We start from the raw sequence: 21,379 nt of genomic DNA on the forward strand, positions 1-21,379 counted from the left end.
AATACCTCTAACGTCAAGGTCACACTTAGTGTTTGAATACTATGGAATGCTCCAAATGCTCCAAATGTGACTTTGTGTTTATGTGGTCGCGTCCGGTCCTGAAAGTTTTTATGTATGAAAACATTTAAAAAGAACTTGCCACTTGTGTTTGACATATTTAGACGGGCTGTAGCTTTCTTTTTTAAGGACATATTTTATAATAACTTGTCACATGTGTTCCACATACCAAGACAACGTGCCGTATGCAAGACCCGTGTCCCTACCTCTAAGGTCAATGTCTCAATAAAAGTTTGTTTACTATTGGATGCTGTATATAAGGACACGAGAGCAAAGGTTGTCAAAAATGGGTTGTATTTTTTATGTTCAGAAGCAATTCAAAATATTTTGCCCTATCGTTTTTGACAGATAAAGGCAATGTCGCATTGCAAGTTCCACGCTGTATTGTTCTCAAGCAATCCTTTGGCACAGACATAATTTTATTGGGTTTTGCAAATTTTCCCTACCATGTTGGTTAGACAAATTGCAACTGGGGCTTGCAAATGCACCAGCTATATTGGTTAAAGCGAATGTCAAGTGGTCTTGCAAGGCCACAAGCCGTATTGGTAAGACATAATGCCATATTGTATAGCAATTGTACCAGCCATATTGGTTAGACTTAACGCCATGACTGTGGTCTTACAAATGTACCAGCATTATTGGTTAGACATTATACCATGAAGCCTTTCAAATGCACCAGCCATATTTGTTAGACATAATGTAATGTGTCTTGCAAATGCACCAGCCGTGTTGGTAAGACATAATGCCATGACTTTGGTCTTGAGAATACACCAGCCATATTGGTAAGACATAATGAACATTTCTTTGCTATTTTCGTCAATTTTTATATATTGACAATGTTTAAAGTACAATGTAACATTCAAAGGCATTCGTCACATACTGTGACTAATCTTGTTTTTTCAGTGGTTGTCTAAAACCACAAACGCCGGCCAAACCCACAACACCACGTTCTCTGTCAATTCAAATCGAATTTGATAACGACTGATGTGGGTATTATAAAGCCCGTGTAACAATAGGCTATTGAATGTTTAACACTACAACTTCGCTGTAGAACTTGTGCAAACATTTAATATATATGTACTTCCATATTTAAGATACCGTTTTGAATTCATACCATGTATTCTATCTGGAATACTCTATGCAATACATACTACATAATACATAATCTAAGTGACAAGTATGTAAGAGGCCCTTTTTATTTTTGAAGGTACAAACTATTTGGCTCAGTCTCAACTTTTGGGCTCAAGCTCTCTAAATTTTGGCGCGAGCGAAACCTACCAATAGAGTAAACAATCTATCTAGTCCATTCCCGATAAGGGGATGCCTTCTAATTACTGCATAAATAGTGTGTGAACAACATAACTGACAAACGTGTGAAAATAAAACTTAATATAGGTATGTTGATACATCAGATAAGCACCAATGTCCTTTTCTTTGTATCTTTCAATCAAAGACATGTGACTATACTTTCAAATAAATATCAATACAAATTCAATAGGCAATGCAAAGTAAAAGTATGTGATCAAAATTCGGAATTCTATAAAATATTTGTGTAAAAATAGTTTAAGTTTATTTTACATTGTAGTTTACAAACAAAAGATGACAACTACTTGTTTATGGAAAACAACAAAACTAGTTCTATTTTTTAAAAACACTAAAACTGTTGTGCAAATACCTTACATTTAGAACGGAATAATAGAACGAATTGGGGCGGCAAACTAATGATATGTAGGCCATTGATAAAGAACACATGGACACTCTGCTAACAGGCTTGTACCGAGAAACATAATAATTAACAAATCATGAGAATATAATGTATTGTGAATTTCAACGATGTGTTCCAAAAAAAATCGATATTTAAATAAAATGTTAAACATATAACGTTTGTATTTGAAACACATGAAAGTTTCTGTTTGTTGATCATGTATAATTTAAATAAAAGCATCGGTAAATGTCAATATAGCCTTATGCTGTTTAATATAATATTGAGGTTAAGGTATTTTAAAAAGTATATGACTGCTTTACATTGAAAACAGATCATCTTCTCCTTTGTCAAGGTAAACCGATTTGTATTACGACTAATGTTAAAATTATCAGGCTTGTGTTACAATAGGCCATTGAATGTATAACACAACTACTTCAATGCAGAACCTGTGCACGTATTTCATATATATTATCGTTCATATGTTTTTTAACCTTTAAAAATCATACCTTTACAGCAAGTAATAACATTTATTGAAAGTGTTAACGACAAGCTCAGTTCGTTTCCTAGCTACACATTTATTATCATGATTCTATGCATAAATTTTAACTCAGAAGAGAAACCCAACGTTTGAACGGCAAATGAATGGGCGAACACATTACAAACATGTGTAATATTTTCACCAATGTCTGCCATAATGTCGCCATCGGGAAAATATTATGCAACTAAAAAAAACTTTCAATTAGTTGAAACAACATTCCAGTAAGTGTTATTAAGGCCCTTTTTATTTGTGATAACCTAGTATGACATTTCAACACTTTGCGTATCATGATTAAACAAAAAATGTAAAAAAATTAAACCAGTGATTGTCCCAGAATAGCAACTTAAACTAAGTAATTTATTTATGACCTTGCATTACGAATAAACAGATAATCGGCAAATATACCCTTAAAAACCTTGTTCTGACCTACGTTCTCCATATTAAATATTTTATGAGAGTAATACATGACTTCAGTGTCAAGTATGTAATAGGCCCTTCTTTGTTTTTGATGGTACAAGCTTGTTGGCTCAACTACCAATTTTTGGCTCAAGCTACCTAAATTTTGGCTCAAGGTCAGCCTAATAAAATTATATAAACAAGTTTATTCCGGTAAACAAGCTTTTCATTCTCGACAAAAATAAATACACTTGATAATATAATAATTTTAAATGTAAGCTTCTTTGGTGAAATTAAGCTGGAAATGAAAATGTTTTGCTTTCTTTTGCAAACATTACCTTTTAAAATGATGTCCGCTCTTTTGCTCAGAAATGCATTTGTCTCTTTGTGTAAACAGCTCCTAGAGAGGCTATAGCCACTTTTTCGCACTGACAAACTACCTTAAATAAATCTACTGGTTTTTCGTCTTAATTTGTTTGTATTTTAACTTGTAGTAAGTGTAAAATGTTAAAAAAGCTTATTTCTACTTTAAAGATGATGTTCAATTTTCACCCGAAATCTTAGTGGTGGCAATTTTCCAATCGGAAAAGCTGAAAAAAAATCGAATTCCAACGGGAATGCAAGTTCACTTTGAATTTATTCTAGAACATTTTACCTTAAATATTAAATAAAATAAATGTAAGGATTCAAAAATATGTTTTATTTGTATTACCGAACCAAGTTTAAATGTATAAAATGTCGGTTTAAAAGGTTTAGCAAATGTCGAGGTATTTTAACTTTAAATCGTTCTCTATTAACCAGTTCAACACTCATGAGTAGCGTACAAACACGAATCGATTATCTTTGCTATGCTTGTAAAATTAATGTCATTTTTGAAAATATCTCGTACACAATATTTGTCTTTAAATATTATGTTTATGTTAATTGTATTTTTTCTGCATCATTATGTCTCTCTACAGAATAGTATGATTTGGCCTATATATATATATATATATATATATATATATATATATATATATATATATATATATATATATATATATATATATATATATATATATATACACCTTAAAGTGTGGGCGATACAACTATATCAAATATCTAGAAACATAGCCAATTCTCAGCTATTGTTCAATTTACTTTTCCATAAGTAATTACCTTCTTGAATTCAATTTTCGACAGTATATGGTTTTCTAATGGGTTATATTATCTGAGAAATAAAAAAGGTTATGTTCATTTTCAGTCGATGAGTAACGATAAAAAACATTGGCTTGAAACAAAAATAAAGTGTGCAAAAAATCCTGAATAACAAAGTTATTCCAGAAGCTGTTTAAAGTGAAAACATCGATGGAATGCGCGAAATCAGGCACACACAGACAGCTACAATAAATTACAGTTTATCTAGTGTAAAAACAGTACGTAATTCAATTCATCATAATTTTACAGCTACAATAAATTACATTTTATCTAGTGTAAAAACAGTACGTAATTCAATTCATCATAATTGTAATTATTATAGGCACATCTCAACATTATTTCCCTGAAACTTTATTTCCCAGCAGCAACTGATATACTGTAGAAATATCAAACTGCTACTGATGTGATCTGCAACTTCTGTAATCTCTTACTTGTGGCTATTAAATACAGAAATTGACTGTAAAACTCTCCAATTGAGAAATTTCCTCAATTGGAGGGCAATTTTGAAAAAAAAAATCACAAAGTTTTCTATATGTTTTTAATCTAATTATGTTTAATAACCTAGAGCTGAAAGATGATTTTTCCGTTCCAAATTATTAATAATAATAATGATAATTTTCCAAAAAAAGAATTTTCCGCAAGTTTCGACTCTTATTGACAATTCTCCAATCGGAGCTTGCCAACATTCTGCATTTTGATGCTTGTTTCTTGATCAGTTTCACCATATTACTCTGTCAAATTATGTTTGTTATAATGAAAATCTGCAAAGTATGCATACTTTATGTATTTCATCAATTGTTTAAACTGAAGAAAATGGTCTTAATATTATTTGATATTGTTTGTGTTTGCAATTACACCAGTATGCATTTAACTTTATATACTAAAAGGCAGTAATAGACTTCATCTTAACAAGGTATTTTATGCATATGATGTCGTCGTATGTAATAGGCTATTATATATCTCTTAAAACGCATTTGTCGTAGGCTGAATTTCATAATTGGCTGACAGAACCGTACACTTTCCTGTGTAATGATATATTTCTCAGAGTACATGACACATGAATCAATTTATTCGTACCATCATGTATCTTTCGGTGGAGAGAGTTATGTTGCTAAATGTTAATTGACGTTACATTACATAAATTGCTCAATTAAAATCAATAACGTTTGATCATTTCGCTTGAAAATCAGAATAAAAATACCATTTATTCGTATAGTTTTACTCTGAGATTAATATCTTTCACTCAACATGTGCTTGTCTTAAATTAAACCATTAGGATGTACATGCATGGCAATATTCCTTTTGTCATGGTGAAAACATTTTAAAGCAAAGTCCATAATGTTCAATTGTTCTTTCAACTGCTATTCAGTGATATAAACGCTTCAGTGTCAACATAATTTTGTAAAAGAAGATTAGGCTATAAGGATAGATTTTAAAACACAGTAAAGCATTCCAACATGTATATTCAATTTTGCACTTTAACGTGTAGTGCATTTATTGTGTATGAACCATGAATCCTTTTGTGTTTTTTATTGCTAAAATCAGAAGCGTTTGTATTTTAAACATTTTAAAAGTATTGTCAGAATATATTGTCTTCGATTTCAGTTTGTGTTGTTCATTTCAATTCCGGCAAATGGTTTATTCTACGATTGCAACGATTTTAAATAAGCTCCCGATGAGCCCAAATTACTTTCTGTCAGTCAGTAAACCTCATACCTAATTTTACAGAGAAAGACACTCGAGGATTTTGGCAATTTTCGTCATGATATTATTGACTCTATTAAGGTCTTAAATACGGAAACTCCACTTGTCAATACGTTTCTATATCCACGTTCGGAAATCTAGTAATTAATGTGTAAGTCATGAACTAGAAATCTGATTTCAAGGATGTTGGATGTTAACGCCAAATTTTATATTGATCGTTATAAGCAAGGAATAACAAGAATAGTACATGCGTCTGATTTCCTGACCTTATTTTAGCCTTGTTTGATCCTAACAAACTCTCCGTAAACCAGCCTGTATATTTGCGTCATTCCTTCCGTCTCATTGTCAACAATGATAAGAAATGTGTGACTTATAAAATGTAGGTGACATCGTTTCAGTATCTGATGGTGTACTGCAAGAGTCTATGCTCTGTTCCCTGCATTTTCAACCTGCATTTACGATATATGATGGGGATACCAGGCCCCTTTTAGATTCATTTACATCACTGAGTGAGTGAGCGTGTGCATGTGTGAGTGAGTGAGTGAGTGAGTGAGTGAGTGAGTGAGTGAGTGAGTGAGTGAGTGAGTGAGTGAGTGAGTGAGTGAGTGAGTGAGTGAGTGAGTGAGTGAGTGAGTGAGTGAGTGAGTGAGTGAGTGAGTGAGTGAGTGAGTGAGTGAGTGAGTGAGTGAGTGAGTGAGTGAGTGAGTGAGTGAGTGAGTGAGTGAGTGAGTGAGTGAGTGAGTGAGTGAGTGAGTGAGTGAGTGAGTGAGTGAGTGAGTGAGTGAGTGAGTGAGTGAGTGAGTGAGTGAGTGAGTGAGTGAGTGAGTGAGTGAGTGAGTGAGTGAGTGAGTGAGTGAGTGAGTGAGTGAGTGAGTGAGTGAGTGAGTGAGTGAGTGAGTGAGTGAGTGAGTGAGTGAGTGAGTGAGTGAGTGAGTGAGTGAGTGAGTGAGTGAGTGAGTGAGTGAGTGAGTGAGTGAGTGAGTGAGTGAGTGAGTGAGTGAGTGAGTGAGTGAGTGAGTGAGTGAGTGAGTGAGTGAGTGAGTGAGTGAGTGAGTGAGTGAGTGAGTGAGTGAGTGAGATACAAGCATATTACAGCAAACCAAAGTCATTGTAAAATTTGCAATTCTACAGAGGTTGAAGATGAGGTCCATTTTATCAACGACTGTAAAGCTTATGATAAGCAGCGAAAACAATTTTATGACAGTATTGTCAGTCAAAATAACAACTTTAAATCCATATAAAAAATAACAAGTTTATTTGGCTCTTCAGTAAGGAAAGTAAATATGTGATATTAAATTGAGCCAACTATGTATATTAATGTTTTCAAATAAGATCATCATGTTTGGTGAAATGACATAATTACAATGTACATTTCACAAAATTATGCCATATTTTAGTTGATCAATAACATTGTGCATTATAGATATCTGTTTATACTCATTTGGGAGGTTATCAGTAGTGACTTAATAATGATTGTCAATTTATTAGTGAATTCCTTCTTTTTCCTGTTTTCTCCTGTTAAATGTTTTATAAATACTAATTTGTGCTTGATTGTAAACATGATTCTCATTTGTAAGTTATAATCACATATAAACATCAACTCTGGATTTAAATAGTACATTTACATTACTTTAAAGCATAAAAAGGGAATGGGAAACATGCTTATTAATTCCCCAAATAAGATTATGTTAATTGTGTTTAAACAAAATCAAAATGAAGCCTTATTTCATTTATTAAATATGTTGCCTAACTGTTTCAATTTATTTTCTACATTATGTAATCTGTGATTTTTATGTCATGTAACATGACCCATGATTGGAATAAAATGTATCTTATCTTATCTTACAAATATAATCATGATGCTATTTATAAATTTTAACTCAGAAGTAAAACCTAACATTTGAACGACAATTGGGCGAGTACATTACAAACATGTGTAATAATTTCAACAATGTTTGCCGTATTGTCGCCATCGGGAAAATAGCATGCAACTAATAACCTTTCATTCCGTTGAAACAGCATTCTAGTAAGTGTTAATGAGGCCCTTTTTATTTTGCGATAACATAGTATGACATTTCAACACATTATACTCCTATTCAGGACTACTTGCATAGTATGGTTAAACAAACATGGTACAACAACTCATTTTCATTTAAGACCAGTGATTGTCACCGAGCAGAAACCTAAAGTAATTTATTGATGACCTTGTTTTACGAATAGAGCGATAATTGTCAAATATACCCTTAAATACGTAGATCTAAACTATGTTCGCAATATGGAATATCTTGTGCAAGAAATACAATATTTCAGTGTCAAGTATGTAATAGTCCATATTATTTTGTGAAAGTACAAAGTAAATGGCTCAGCTTCCAATTTTGGCTCAGGCTTCCTTATATTTAGGTTGAGGTCAACCTACAAAAAGACTATAAACAAGCTTATTCCGTGCATCTATGTGCATATAGTTAATATGACTGCCTTACATAAACAAATCATTCTAAAGTTCTTTTAAACAAACCATTTCTAGTTTTTAATTGATAAATGTTATTGCATTGTTTTGTACTTGCATTTGTACATGTTCTTATACACAGTTAAGTATGTTTTGTACCATTTTTTCAGTGGTTTTTATGAGCCTTCTGCTGTCGGATCCAGTACACATATTCATTTTGAAAGGTAAACCGATTTGTATAACGACTGATGTGAGAATGTTCAGGCACGTTTGACAATAGGCTATTGAATTTATAACACTAATTCTTCAATGCAGAGCTTGTGCACATATTTCACATATATGTAGTTTCATGGGAATGATACCGTTTTGAATTCATACCCTTACAGCAGGAACATAACATTTGTTGAACGTTTTTTACAGCAGGAACAGAACATTTGTTGAACGTTTGTTTTACAGCAGGAACAGAACATTTGTTAAAAGTTTCCTAGCCAAACATTTCTAAATAATATCATCTTAATGCTATGCATAAATATTAACTCAGAAGTGATACGCAACATTTGAACGGCCGCTGAATAGGCGACCACATAACAAGCATGTTTAATAATTTCACCAATGTTTGAAATAATGTCGCCATCGGGAAAATGTTACTCAACTAAAAACCTTTCAATTAGTCGAAACATCATTCTAGTAAGTGTTAACGATGCCCTTTTTATTTGTGTTAACATATGTATATCTTTTATGTGTATTATAGAAAAATACTTGAGTAAATTCAAACATTGCAATAGAATATTACCATTTAAACGTGTTGTACATTTAACCGTGTTTTAAGGAACAACACTGTTCGATTGTGTTCTTTGGCGTCATTGCGTTTGTAAGGTGAGATCTGTTTGTCGCTCAAATGTGTTACGGTTTAGCAAATGTATTTTAGCTTTAAATCGTTCTCTATTAACCAGTTCAACACTCATGAGTAGCGTACAAACACGAATCGATTATCTTTGCTATGCTTGTAAAATTAATGTCATTTTTGAAGATATCTCGTACACAATATTTCTTCAAATATTATGGTTATGCTAATTGTATTTTTTCTGCATCATTATGTCTCTCTACAGAAAAATATGATTTGACCTATATATATATATATATATGTATATATACCTTAAAGTGTGGGCGATACAACTATATCAATATCTAGAAACATAGCCAAGTCTCAGCTATTGTTCAATTTACTTTTCCATAAGTAATTACCTTTTTCAATTATATTTCGACAGTATATGGTTTTCTAATGGGTTATATTATTTGAGAAGAAAATGGTTGTGTTCATTTTCAGTCGATGAGTAACGATATATGCATAAATTAAGCTGTTATGTAATGAATTAATTGCGGGATTGATGTGATTATCGGGATATGAACGCAATTGGGCTGGTCAAAGGGTGTGTAGTCCGAAGGACTCCATGCGTTGATCAGCCACATTGCATTCATATATATATTCCGTGTAAACAAAATTCGTTCTTTTTTAGTAAGTTCTTGTAATTATGTTACCGTATACATATTACATTTTGTATAGATAAATCATCCCATCGAAATCGTATCTAGAGTAACCAATCCATGATTATGATTACATAATCCCTATTACAGGTAACGAACATATTACCCTTAAATATCTAATTTGCAACATACACTAAAATCGATATTAAGCATTGCAAAAAAATCAAACATGTTAAGTTTTATGTCTTAAGAAAAAAATCCTCTTTTGAATTTGTTTAGAAAATAATTTGGGCTTTAATTTTCCCAAACCCAGCGTCAACTATGCACCGATATGGCCAGTAACTTGCATCAGGCAATCTATCTCCTCATTAATACTTATGTGAAAAACTACAAAAACAAGCTGTCAAAGAATGTCAATATCCTGCTTTAGATCGCTTGTTTATTGCACTGATGTCATAGCAGGTGTCAATCTTAGATGAACCGGTTTTTTGGCTTAGGGCAATTGAGAGTTGACCGTTTTAGATAAACTCATTTTCCAACTAGTATATATCCAATAAGTATATAAACAACCAATATGCATGGCCAACTCATTATCAATTTACTTTTATAAATTTGACAGAAGGCGATCATGTAATAGATAAATAAGAGTAAAGGGTGTTTCATTCCATTGATATAGTTTACTATAAGTCATGCTAATTGGCTCTTATATCATTTGAAGTAATTTAACTAAACAGAAGTATAATATAATATGCTTTAATCATTATTCTTATAAAATATCCAGTACTGTACAAAGGGCAAATGAAGATTAAGATCAATGCACAAAATTGAACACGGATGTAAGGGGGTCACTTACAGAGGACTTAAACTAGGCCTTTCATCAAACTTACTATAAAGAAACTTGAACTTAAATAATCATCCACGCCTATTATTTTCAACAATGAACAACGATGAAAGTACAGTATATTTTTTTACGAAAACAAAATTGTGATATAACTGGCTTGTTTGATAAAATCACAAAACACTCAACGCATTTTAACAATTTTTACATTGTCATGATAACACAGTTAGAGGAATTGTCTTCAGTACATACATACTGAAATTAATGTACGTTTTTGTATACTATGACAACATATCCGACTAACTGGTTGCAGTGCATAGTCGGAAATGTCATTTTAGGAAAGTGCGTCATTTAAACAATACTTCATTTATTATTCCTATAGGACCCGATGCATATTGTTTTATCATCAAATACACGTAAGCTCCTCATAGTATTGTGCACATATTGAAGGAAAGCTCTTTAAAAACATATATTTTAACATAATTTTAATAATTCGATTTTTTTTTAAATAAGTCTTATTTAATAAAGTAATCGAGTTGTGTTTTAAATGTATTATAGATAAAGTAAGTATACATGTTTTCAGAAGGATAGTGATGGTTGAGACACCATGGCGATACGAGTATTTATACATATGATTGAAGTAATTTGATATAAGCATACACACAATATTTAACAACGCAAAAAATCACGGCTGATACGTTTTATGTTTGTTATAATGAAAGTCTGACAGATATGCATACTTAATTTATTCTGTCAAATAGCATTAAGAATGTAATGATCAGTTGATGTTTGTGTTTACATGCAGTGCAAGTTATATATATATTTTAATTATTAAATATTGCGGAATATAATTTGAATATAATTAAATTATTTTTCAAAGAAAATTATAAACACAAGGGAAAATTGCAATGAAACGGCACGGCTACGCCTTGTCCACTTTAATATAAAACAGTAATATTGCTATTAATTTGCCAACGGCTTAGTGGCACTGGGTAAACGCCAAATACATAGAACATAAAATCACAAACAAGAAACATAGAAGAAGTCGTGTTCAAAAATATTTCAACTGTTTGAAAAACAAGCTTATAACGTACATCCGCTAGTCCGTGTATCTGGCTCCACTTCTCGCAACCGGGCATCAAACTATTTTGTTTGATAAAATACCTTAACAAATGTGTTCGGCATAAAAAGACGATGTGTCGCCTATAAGACATTTAAGGTCATGGTCAAATGTAGTGTTTTCAGACTATAGAATGCTGAATATAAGGACATAGAGTATAAGTGGTCGTGTCCGGGCTGTAAGTGTCAATGTATGCACATATTTAAAAATAACATGTCACATGTAATTGTCATACAGAGACGACGTACAAGACCCGTGTCAATACCTCTGACGACAAGGTCACACTTAGTGTTTGAATACTATGGAATGCTCCAAATGCTCCATATAGTGTTTATATGGTCGCGTCCGGTCTTGAACGTTTTTATGTATGAACAAATTTAAAAAGAACCTGCCACTTGTGTTTGAAATATTTAATGTCTCAATATGAGTTTGTCCACTATTGGATGCTGTATATAAGGACACGAGAGTGAAGGTTGTCAAAAATGGGTTGTATCTTTTATGTTCAGAAGCAATTCAAAATATTTTGCCTTATCGTTTTTGACAGGTAAAGGTAATGTCGCATTTGCAAGTTCCAAGCTGTATTTTTGTCAAGCATAGAAAAGGTTCAATCCTTTGGCACAGACATAATTGCATTGGGTTTTGCAAATTGTTGGTTAGACAAATTGCAACTGGGTCTTGCAAATGCACAATCTATATTGGTTAACCTGAATGTCATGTGGTATTGCAAGGCCACAAGCCATACTGGTAAGACATAATGTCATATTGTATAGCAAATGTACCAGCCATATTGGTTAGACTTAACGCCATGACTGTGGTCTTACAAAAGTACCAGCAATATTGGCTAGAAATAATGCAATGTAGTCTTTCAAATGCACCAGCCATATTTGTTAGACATAATGCAATGTGTCTTGCAAATGCACCAGCCGTGTTGGTAAGACATAATTCCATGAGTGGTCTTGAGAATGCACCAGCCATATTGGTTATACATAATGGACATTTCTTTGCTATTTTCGTCACTTGTTATATACTGACATTGTTTAAAGTGGCGTCGAAGGCATTCGTCACATACTGTGACAAATCTTTTTTTTTCAGTGATTGTATAAAACCACAAACGCCGGCCATTCCACAACACCACGTCCTCTGTTAAGTCAAATCGATTTTGATAACGACTGATGTGGGTATTATCAAGCCCGTGAAACCATAGGCTATTGAATGTGTAACACTTGTGCACACATTTAATATATATGTACTTTCATATTTAATATACCGTTTTGAATTCATACCATGTATTCCATCTGTAATACTCTATGCAATACATACTACATAATACATAATCTAAGTGACAAGGATGTAAGAGGGCCTTCTTTATTTATGAAGGTACCAACTATTTGGCTCAGTCTCAATTTTTGGGCTCAAGCTCCCTAAATTTTGGCTCGAGTGAAACCTACCAATAGAGTAAACAATCAATCTAATCCATTTCCGACAAAATAAAAGCACTGACTTGTTGTTGTTTTTTAATGTAAAAAGCTTTTTTAGTGAATTTTAGATGAAGATTAATTAACTTGTTCTGCTTTCTTTCAAAAACGTGCATGTTTTGATAGGGGAATCCTTCAAATTACTCCATAAATAGTGTGTGAACAACATTACTGACAAACGTGTGAAAGTAAAACTTAATATAGGTATGTTGATACATCAGATAAGCACCAATGTCCTTTTCTTTGTATGTTTCAATCAAAGACATGTGCCTATACTTTCAAATAAATATCAATAAAAATTCAATTGGCAATGCAAAGTAAAAGTATGTGATCAAAATTCGGAATTCTATAAAACATTTGTGTAAAAATAGTTTAAGTGTAGTTTACATTGTAGTTTACAAACAAAAGATGACGACTGCTTGTTTATGGAAAACAACAAAACTAGTTCCAATTTTTAAAAATCACTGAAACTGTTGTGCAAATACCTTACATTTAGTACGGAATAAAAGACCGAAAATGGGCGGCAAACTTAGGATATGTAGGCCATTGATAAAGAACACATGTACACTCTGCTAACAGGCTTTTATCGAGAAACATACTAATTAACAAATCATGAGAATATAATGTGAATTACAACGATGTGTTTATAAAAAAGTTCGATATAAAAAAAAATGTTTAACATATAACGTTTGTATTTGGAACACATGAAAATTGCTGTTTGTTGATCATGTTTAATTTAATAAAAAACATCGGAAAATGTCAAAAGAGCCTTATGCTGTTTGATATAATATTGAGGTAAGGTAGTAATGTTAATGCATTTAATGCATGTGCAAAAATGTATATGACTGCTTTACATTGAAACCAATCTTTATTTATTTCAAACAAATAAGTTCCTGTTTTTAATTGATAAATATAGTTGCATTATCAAGAACTTGCTTTTGTCCATCCCCTTATACACAGTTAAGAATGTTTTGTACCTTTTTCAGGAGTTTGCTAACACTTGCAATTCAGGCCAACGACAGAGCTTCTTCTCCTTTGTCAATGTAAACCGATTTGTATTACGACTGATGTTGAAATTATCAGGCTTGTGTTACAATTGGTCATTGAATGTATAACACTACTACTTCAATGCAGAACTTGTGCACATATTTCATATTTATTATCGTTAATATGTTTTTGACCCTTTAAAATCATATCTTTACAGCAAGTAATAACACTTATTGAAAGTGTTTACGACAAGCTCAGTCGTTTCCTAGCTACACATTTATCATCATGATGCTAAGCATAAATTTTACCTCAGAAGTGAAACCCAACATTTGGACGACAAATGAATGGGCGAGCACATTACAAACATGTGTAATATTTTCACCAATGTCTGCCACAATGTCGCCATCGGGAAAATATTATGCAACTAATAAACCTTTCAATTAGTTGAAACAACATTCCAGTAAGTGTTATTAAAGCCCTTTTTATTTGTGATAACATAGTATGACATTTCAACACTTTGCGTATCATGATTAAACAAAAAATGTAACAAAAATAAAACCAGTGATTGTCACAAAACAGCAACTTTTTGATTGTATTTTTGATTTTGATTTGATTTTTTGGTAATTTATTGATGACCTTGTTTAACGAATTAACAGATAATCGGCAAATATACCCTTAAAAACCTTGTTCCGACCTACGTTCTCCATATTTAATATCTTATGCATGTAATACATGACTTCAGTGTCAAGTATGTAAAAGGCCATTATTTATTTTTTGATGGTACAAGCTTGTGGCTCAGCTTCCTATTTTTGGCTCATGCTACCTACATTTTGGCTCCAGGTCAACCTACTAAAGTTACATAAACAAGCTTATTCCGGTAAACAAGCTATCTTATTCATTCCCGACAAAATAAAAACAATCGATAATACTTGTGTTTTTGTTAATGTAAGCTTCTTTGGTGAAATGTAGCTGCAAATTGGTGAAAATGTTTTGCTTTCTTTCGTAAACATTACCTTTTATAATGATGTCCGCTCTTTTGCTTTATCTCGGAAATGCTTTTGGTCATTCCGTCTCCTTGGCAACGATGATAAGAAATGTGTGACTTATAAAATGTCGATGACTGTGCTTCAGTATCAGCTGGTGTACTGTCTATGCTAGGTCCCTTGCATTTTCACCTTGCAATTACGATCTTTGGTGAGATAACCAGGCCTCTTTTAGATTCCTTTACATGTCACGGCCTTATACAGTCATGAACGATCCGAACAATGAGATTTTTCAAATTGGCTGAAAAATTCATAGTATCCATTAATCGAGCAAATAACGAATCACTTGACAGTTTTACAATAAACACACCTGAACAGCTGTACGGGAGCGTAGTAAAAAAACGCGTCCTTTCAACTATGTCTTTGAAATGTATATCAATTTCATAAGACCCCTTCATGAATACACGGATATTGTCTTAGACTATATTTCGCAAGCTCACCAATAACCTCTAGGCGGTAATATTTATCTGGTGCCACCTGACCTGATTTATTACGATTATAATAATGATTCTTCGCCGGAATTTATTGGAAAATGGCCGGATTACACGCTCGTCTACGACTGCAATGTACATAATGTCTACGTTGCCTTTCGTGTTGGAAATAAGATATTATCCAATCTCTTCCATTTAAGTACTTTTGAATATATCATCTGCAAGTTTCAGCTGTTTTTTTTAGCTATTATCCAATGTATTCCGTCCATTAACAGTTACCTGCTTGTAGGCTCTACATACGGCCTTATTTTATTGGGAATATTATCCAAGAAAAAATAAGAACAATTGTTTTTATTTTGAGTCGTTGACATGACGATTCAATGTTAGTTAACAAAATTGTATTTTTGTTTAACTTACTTCATAATATATGAAATATGCTTTGGCACAATAACAACAGCTATTCGTTTTTTAACTGAAATTATAAAAATACATCAATGAATCCGATGCCTTTATATATCCGCACATTTATATAATTTAAAGACTGAACATAATACCCATAATTTGAAATTTGGTTTAACATCATATTCACAACACATTTTTCAAAAGCTATCTTGAAAAATATATTCACTGTTAAATGCTCATTCCATGAACTAGACCTACAGGGTAATACGTATTAAGTGTTCATTCAGGGTGGAATGTAACGAAGCTTTTTAAAAACGAATACACGTCCCATAGCGAGTTTGACAAATTTTAGAAAACGCGTTTAATAAATAATTTGTTGAATGACCATACTATAATATTCTTTTAAAGTGATAAAAATGATTTGATGATGTACAACGCTTAATACTAAAACATTGCTTTACTCTAATAAAACGTTCATTTGCAATTATGATGGCGACTTCTTAATTAAAGGATATTGTTTCCTTCAATGAACATTTTTTTTAATTATTCATTGTTGACTTGTTTAAGCTTATTATACAGACAGGAAACGAAAAACCTCGATTTTTCTTTTTAACAAATTATTATATATTTTGCCAAATATATTACCAACAATTTGTGATAAAAAGAGAATATGTCCGGTGTTTTTCTCTCTCAAATATTAGAAAAAATATTTAATTTGATAATGTTTCCGGTAAGTTTTAAAGCGAATATAGCACAACACAAACGTCATATATGCAAAGTGTTTCTTACCATTTCGGAAATTTATGTTTTCTATAAAAAATACATCACAATTTCAACCATATCTATCGAATTGGCTACTGTTTCCAGAAATAACAGTGCAAATTTACCTTTTCTTGCACAAAACGTGGTATTTTAAAATGGAGAAAAACTCGTAGTTACGCGAATAATTTGTTATTGCAAATACTTTGCCGAAAAAAATACTTTGAATATATTCCTATTCAGATCATACTAATTCAAATCAGTTCGTCGTCATATGGTCAGTTCCTCAGCTTATTCTATTGTAACTATTAACTAACTTTTGTAAGTTTTTACTACATTAGATAAAATTGTATAATGTATAATTATCCGTTTTAACCTTTTATTTATGTTTAGGAAAGTTTATCCTCTTGTCATAAGCTAATCCATGAAAACTATTTAATATCAGCTTAAGAAAAGCGACAAGGAGAATCCAGTTTTTTTTTACCGTATTCATCTTTCTGGTTTGCGTAACTATTAGGAGGCAATATATTACATACCAAAATATTTTGATGGTTGAGATAAACATGATATGACCATCATTCCATACATACTTCTACTTATCTTTTTTCGGTTGTATCATAAAGGTTAATGACTGTATCACGCACGTGTAGTATAGAACACAGTGTTGTTTTGGACTATCAAGTTACAATCTAAATACATTTCAGTGTACATTCAAAAAACATAATTTTGTTGAAAACTCCCTAAGTTATCATAAAAACTGGTATAAAAATTTCATGAATATGTTTATATTTGAAGTATGACGTAAACGCATATATTTTACTTAATATTTTTTTTCCATCTGTAACACATAGAAAATATTATGCTTGTCAGCTAGGGTATTTCATATTGTTAAAATATATCAAAAACGAATCTCATGGTGTCCCGTTCTTTTCACATGAAACAATTGTTTTGATATAATTTTTTGTCCAAACATAATATATAAAATATGCTGATAGGTGACTAAAACGTGATTTGACCGTCATTTTATACAAACTTCTACCTTGTTCATCCGATTTTTTATAAATGTCAACGACGTAAAGATTTTTATACATTTGTAACATAAAAACCTACCCAATTATTCATTTTACAAAAGCAATCTAAAATACTGAAACGATGAGCATGATATTTATAAAGGCAGACGGTTTTTTTTAAATTTCCTGTACCAGCATTTAAAATATTTCCGTGAATAACAAAGATATTTTAGTTGAATAGGATATTTATTTGAGAAATCAAATAAACATCTAAATTATTTTAATAAACTTAAAATAGCACAAAAATTATGTTGTTTGTTGTTTTCAAATTATATTGTTTTTCACATAAAATCTCCTTAGTTACAAAAAGGCGTAGCATAACTACTATCACATTAAAAAAACACGCCCAAATGGTAAGCATTATCGACAAAATAATCTTGAAAAAATACCGATTTGAACATAAATTAAATAGTGTTTCAAAATAATTATCTGTGTGTACTGATGTAAATTAATAATACATTTTTTAATTGCAGTTATAATTCGAGTGACGAGCAGAGTTCAGATATAAGGTATGTTAATAAATGTTAATGATGCAAAAACTTGATTCCGGTTTGTAAAAGAAAAAAAAGAGGATACTTACTAAGAGGGCGGCCAAACTTCCATTGCTGAAAGTTATGAGGGTGTTTGCATTTGAAGCGTAATGTAATACAAATTGTATAGAATATAATAAAGAAAGTCTTCTTCCCGCCTTTACTTAGTATAGAAACATGCTTGCCAGTTTTTATCTAGAGTATTGCCTATTGTTACAAAGAATAACATGTTTCTTATTGTAACCCGTTTGCTTTACGAAAATTCGTCATTTTATCGTCTAGTAGCCCAAAATGCTAAGCGACAAGGTGACATCCGGTTTGTTTTTGCATCTTATTCATTGTTAGTACTACTTGTAGAAGGCAGTACATTACATACTAAATATATTGATATGTAAGTAAAACATAAGAGCCCCATTATCAGATACATACTTCTATATAATTTTACCCTTCTTGATTTTCCAAGAACGTAAATATATCTGTATAATAAAAGAAAGCAAAAATTATTTCCTTTACAGCAATTTTAATTTGGCTCACATGAAGAGTGAAGTGCTTAAGTAGGCAAATATATCCTGTCATTTGCATACAATAACAGGGTGCCGTGTAAATTTGAGTTTATTAGTATAGTAGACCACATGGTGTTTATCTTCAGTCCGTTGGTCTTGTGACCGCAAAAACGGACTTGTTTATATTCAGAAATATCAGACGAAAAACACAAAAATGCATTTTATCAATAGTCCGCAAACAACCGACGTCAACAATCACTCACGCAAAAAGTACAATCACACTACATGACCTGTACACTGTAGTCTTTGACTTGCGGACTAATTGTTACGTCATTAGGTAATGTTTGGTGACAAATCCATGTTGATGCACTTTTAAACCCTTTATGTTCTGAATTGTAATAACATGACTATAATCGTATTAAAAAGTGAAAAGTGCTAGGAATTATTGTTTGGCATAGAGACAGGAAAAGAAAAGTTATCTACTTTTGTAAAGGTACAGGTTAATTTTAAGATATTTTATCGTGTTTATCGTGTTTTAATAAACAAATTAACAGGGTAAATAGAATACTAGGTAAGTGCCGTGGATGGAGGAAGCTTATCTGACATGGCGGGGGATTTCATTGGGTGAGTAGAAGGTATGCTAATGATGCTAGTACTTGATTCCAAAAACATCACTAAGATGGCCGACCGATCTACCAGCGCTAAAACTCATATTGTGTATGCATTTAAAGTATGATGAGAATGCAAAAAGTATAGAGTTTCATAAATTACTATTATTCCATCCTTTTACACGGTATATATACTTGTTTGCCAAATATTAGCTAGAGTAATGATTATTGTTGATTAGAAGTAACATTTCTTTTATGTGTCCCGTTTGTTTCACGTTAAAAAATGTAATGCCAATTCTCCGTCCAGTAGTGCATAATGCTTTGCAACAAGATGACAACCGGTTCATTTCCGCATTTCTTATCCTAGTTAACATTATTACTAAAAGTCAGTATGTTACATACAATATATACTGATAGGTGTGTTAAACTTGATATGCCCACCATTTGTATACACACTTCCATATAGCTTTACCATTCACATCCAATTGTAGTACATCTTACATGTGGAAAGGGTAGAATACCAACTTATGTTAATTACTCAGCTCCTTATTAGTTTTGAAAGACATTAAACACATAATTTTTGTCATTAATTATATGTTAGATTGTAGTTTGTTGAGTTTATTATTGAACATCATAAGCCATTATATTTTGCCTTTGCGTGTGACGGGTAATTTGCGAAACTATTTAATGTATATAATGTGATTTTGAATGGACAATTATAATACTGTTGTAATGTTTATACATTAAACACATCTGCAGGCCTGCATGATATGAGTTTTTGGATCAATAGTTTATTAATACCATGATATATTTTAAATATAGATTTTGTATTATTAGTTTTTTTCTATCAAACAGTATTTATATAAAAAATACTATCCGTCAGGCCACTAGCGGCTTAAATCAACATTTATCTTACTGCTCTAATATTATATCACCTTGCTATGACAATCCTTAAAGAAAATAAAACTTTCTCGATGCCCTGTAACATAATTTGTTTACATGCATGGTAAAAAAATATCCTTGACCTCAGGGTCAAACGAGATACACACATTCATTTGGAACAAAACTAAGACGTCAGAATAAAGTAGTCATTATGACACAGGATGTGAAATAACAGTTAAAATGCTGAAAACAGTCAAATGAAAGAGATTTCACGTGTTTTGAGGACATCAAGTTCAGATGGTATTATGATAACTAGCCGACCTCTAAACACAATTTGTAGGAACTCCGTGCTAGTACGCCGGCAGTCCTGGGTTTGAGCCACACACTTGGTGCAATTTCCCTCCCATGTTACTGGAGTATTATAATAGCAGAAAGCTAAGGGAATACTTTAATATTTTAAAACTCTTGATATTCACCTACATGTTTATTACTGGTGTTGAATTGCATTTAAGGTAAACGTATTCAGTTTAAAGGTCAATATCCCTCTAGGTCAAATCAATCCTACCCTTATGCGGCAAGATTTCTCATCATTCGCAACCACGTATCATAAATTGATGCAAAATACCATGATCTGAGACATTTGACCTTATATTATTTTCATTTTGATGAAAATCAGCCTATAACTATACCATACCCCGCAAATATTAATGTCTGAATCTATTTTTACAAATGATTAAAAAACAAACAATAAATGCCATTATAATATTGAACCTCACAAATCATAAAATGAACTACACAGATGACAACATGACATAATAACTTTCAGTAACGTGTCTATTATATAGTTTTATTGTGACTGTATCAGTAAAGGCTGTTTGTGTCAATTGCTGTGGAAATAAATCAACACTGCTTTTAATGCTGTAGTAACGTTTCTTAAAACCAATACAAATGTTATTACTAATAAATGAACATAATAATTTGGATATTTCGTTATTCTTGAATTATTTTGAAAGTCCATCGCTTGATTTATGCAGTGCAAACATGACGCCCTTCATTAAAGCAGAAATAAGAGGGAGATTTTTATTTGTCTTTTGTGCACATCACATCGGTAATATTCATGTCGTGGTGAAAAGTTTGTTTCAAAGAGTATAGTCGCTTTAAAAACGGTTATTTTAAACGAAATTGAGCAAGTGCCTTTATTGT

The sequence above is a fragment of the Mya arenaria genome, chromosome 7 (genome assembly GCF_026914265.1).
Source record: "Mya arenaria isolate MELC-2E11 chromosome 7, ASM2691426v1".
NCBI lineage: Eukaryota > Metazoa > Mollusca > Bivalvia > Myida > Myidae > Mya > Mya arenaria.